This window comes from Lathyrus oleraceus, chromosome 6, assembly GCF_024323335.1.
Source record: "Lathyrus oleraceus cultivar Zhongwan6 chromosome 6, CAAS_Psat_ZW6_1.0, whole genome shotgun sequence".
Lineage (NCBI taxonomy): Eukaryota > Viridiplantae > Streptophyta > Magnoliopsida > Fabales > Fabaceae > Lathyrus > Lathyrus oleraceus.
The window spans coordinates 228,681,789-228,686,001 of record NC_066584.1 but is presented as its reverse complement, the minus strand read 5'-3'; positions in this window follow the sequence as shown (position 1 = coordinate 228,686,001).

The window sequence follows — 4,213 nt, the reverse complement described above, 5'->3', positions numbered from 1 at the left end:
CTTTCATAGACACAAGTCTTCTAATATCTGAAGAGTACCCTTCTGGAACTTTAACTTCACTTAGAAACTTACACAATGTTTTTTTCTCCTTTCTAGATAGAGTATAAGCAGCAGGCGGTAGATATGTTCGTTTTCCTTTCTTCAAGGGTCCTAATTCAGTTCTTATTCCCATCGCTATCAAGTCCTTTCTTGCCTTAAGGCCATCCTTAGACTTTCCTTGTATATTGAGTAACGTGCCAATAACACTTTCAAATACATTTTTTTCAATATGCATAACATCAAGAAAATGTCTCACATACAAGGACTTCCAATACGGCAATTCAAAAAAAAGTGACCTCTTCTTCCACCCACTTTTGACAAGTGTCTGGGAAAAAGGCTTGCCAAACTGAGTATCCAAATCTTTCACCTTTTCAAAAATTTGATTACCCGTCAATATAGGTGGAGCTCTGCCTTGTTCTGTCTCTCCATTGAACGCCTTTCTCCATCCACGGTAGTGATGATTTGAATTTAAGAATCTCCGATGACCGAGAAAGACATTCTTCTGACCAAACTCCAAGCGCTTCCAATCTGTTTTATCTTCACAAATAGGACACGCACATTGACCTTTTATGCTATAGCCTGATAGATTTCCGTATGTTGGAAAATCATTAATTGTGCCAAACAACATCGCCCTCAAGTTGAAACTTTCTTTCCTATATGCATCATAAACCTCCACACCGGTCTCCCACAAAATCTTTAAATCTTCGATTAAGGGCTTCAAGTACACGTCTATGTCATTCCCTGGTTGTTTAGGTCCAGAAATCAACATAGACAACATCATGTACTTACGCTTCATACATAGCCATGGAGGTAGGTTATAAATCATAATAATCATAAGCCATGTACTGTGTGAGATACTCTGGATACCGTGTGGGTTCATTCCATCAGTAGATAATGCCAAGCGAAGGTTTCTTGATTCTTCTCCAAATTCAGGATAATCATTATCAATTTTCAACCACTGTGGTGAATCTGCCGGATGTCGATACTTTCCATCTATAATTCTTTCATCTGCATGCCAGGTCAAGTGTCTTGAATCGGTTTCACTACGAAACATGCGTCTAAATCTCGGAATAACAGGAAAATACCACAAGACTTTTGCTGGAGACAACTTGTTCTTATATCGCGAGACACCGCATTTAGGACACTCATTTAATGATGCATACTCATTTCGAAACAAAACGCAATCGTTTGGACATGCATGTATCTTATCATAGCTCATGCCAATAGAGCACAACATCTTTTTGGTCTCATATGTTCGATTGGGAAGAACATTATCCTCAGGAAGCATATCTTTCAAAAGGGCTAATAACTCTGTGAAACTTTTATCCGACCATCCATTGCCCGCCTTTAAGTTATACAACTTTAATACCGCAGACAATCTTGTGAATTTAGTGCAACCATCATACAAAGGTTTCTCTGCATCACTTACCAACCTCTCAAACATTTCAGGACAATCCTTAAGATCTCCTTCAAGTGCTTCTGCAATCTCTTCAACTCGGTCACAATCTGTGTATCTGCGCCACTATAGTTTGAGGCATAGGTCGTACTATCCCCCGGTTCAACATTCTCGTTACTTTTCTCACCATGCAAATTCCAACATGTATAACTTTGATCAATTCCATGCCTCATTAGATGCGATGTCAACTGAACTGCGTCAACCCGTTTCCCATAACAACAACCCAAGCAAGGACATATCATTCTACTGGGGTCTTCGGCGTGCGCAGCGGCAAACTTAACGAATTCTGATACCCCATTCTCGTACTCTCTCGACAATCGATTGGAAGACATCCATGTATTATCCATTACTAATTAGAATAAACAAAAAACAATTTCAGAAGAGAAACCAAAAATGGGATGAGACAAAACAATTTCGCTTTATTGAGTTAGTCTCTGTGCAGGGCATTCATGTCTCCATTTACTCTATCAAATAACATCCATACCTAAACTTCTTAACTTACTAGCTACGCTATGTACGCTAAGTTACTAGAATCAAAGGTTTCTAATGTCTCTATAATGCAATCATAACCGAACCCTAACAACAGTCTTTGAATGTGATTCATAGCGATATCAAATTCAGCAATTTAAAAACCAACCGTCAATTGCCTAATAAACCCAAACTATTTAAATGACTATGAATATTGAAACTTTACAGGTCGAAATAAACGTAGCATAGACAACAATAACATAAAACTGAAATGGGGCAAAGCTAAAACAAAGTAATAGTGCAAGTAATAATGTATGCATCGTGTACCTTTAATTGGTAGAAGGAGGAAACGTCATAGATCTAACAGAGGTGGAAGGAGAACGCCTTAGAAGTAGCGAAAATCGTAGCAGTGAGAACCCTAAAGTGAAAAAGAACGAAAATAACAGAGAGTGAAATAACAAAACGCGCAGTATGTTATAATTTTAATGTTTACTAAAGGGGACCTTAGAGGGCGCTTGTGGAAAAAAAGCGCCCTCTAAAGGGGGCCTAAGAGGGCGCTTATGGAAGCGCTCTCTAAGGCTTTCCAGAAGTGCTTTATAAACTGGAAATGCACATGGACTTATAACAGCGCTTTATTAAAAGCGCCCTCTAAGGGTAACCTTAGAGGGCGCTTTCTAAAAAGCGCCATGTATTGTTGTCCCTCTATCTCCTCCTTATTTTTTCGCTTCACCTTAGAGGGCGCTTTATTAAAAAAGCGCCCTCTAAAGTGCGCTGTCTATTGCTCCTTAGTTTTTTGCTTCACTTTAGAGAGCGCTTTTGTAATAAAGCGCCCTCTAAGGTGCGCTGTCTATTCCAGTTTTGGGCGTAGTGTTTAGTAGTTGAAATCTTTCTAACAAATAATCTGGTGCATTTTTTACTTGCCGACTTCTACCATACCTTTCATACAAGGCATGAGAAGAAGGGAAGCACTTTCCTCTATTGCACTCCTATGTTAAATATATGGATAAGGGCCCGCATGCCTCAAAGTGGACCTTTTGTTGAAAACAAACTGACATGGCTGCAAAGGTTCACATCTCTCTCTACCAACTCAATTCTATGGTACAAGATGGAATGGGATACAAAAGACGTCATCGCAAGATGTAGACAGTTATCTAATGTACCCTTAATAGGAACGCAAGGTTTCATCAACTACAACCCTGCTATACTCAAGAGACAACTAGGGTACGCCATGACGAGTCCTCCCGAGGAAAGAGGTTTCATTCCATTTGTCATCAATACCGTGGATCCGCTTGATTAAAATGGGAAAAGAGTGGGAAAACTTAGACAGGCATTGTCCGTATTGACCAAGAATGGGGTAAGAAAAACATCCTAGCCAAGGAACCCTACTAAGTGTGGGTAAAAGACAGGGCTAGGGTTGTTAAGATGTCGTTTCTGTTTGACCCTTCTTCATTCTTGTTGATTCCCGAGCCCGAGCCTATCCTATAAGAGGACATGGATAAACTTACCAACCAAATCAAAGAGCTTGAGTTGGAAAACACTCAATTACGAGTCCAGCTCAATCGTGCCAAGGAATGTAACCACGTCTTGGAGGATAAGGGTAAGCAAGTTTGTGAAAAATTTGAAGATAGCAAGAAGAGGCTCTAATTAGCCGAAGGACAAAGAGTTTGGGTTGGTGGAGCTCTACAAGGAGCTAATTCTGAGCTAGACTTCCGCAACGACGAGTTGGATCGAGCATCCCGAATCATCAAGGACCTTGAGAATACTATCAATAGGTCTAATGCCATGAAGAAAGAAGCGAGGGAAGATTATGAGGCCCAGATTCTTGAACTAAGGACCACTCTAAAAGAGTATAAGGACCTTCTAGCCAAGGAACAACTAGAGAAAGAAAAAATTCACCGAAGCTTCTTGTGTGAGCAGTTAATCCTTGGACAAGCTTGCGAGAAAATCAAGAACCTGAAGAGGGGAATCTATGACCAAGCCTATGTAGAGTTGCAAAATAACTGTAGACATTGGGAGGAGCGTTGCCATGGATTCGAAGCTGCCATTGCTCAAAGGGATGGAATCATCCATAATCTCCAAGGTCTTTACGAGGAATGGAGGGACAAATACGCCAACATGGCGGTATTAACTAACTATGCTCTTCAAGACTTTCCCAACAAGTTGAAGGAGGCGAATATGATCATGTGCCCAGATAATACCCCCGAAGAGGTCTATCACTTCGTCAAATTCTGTAAGAAGATGATGACTGAA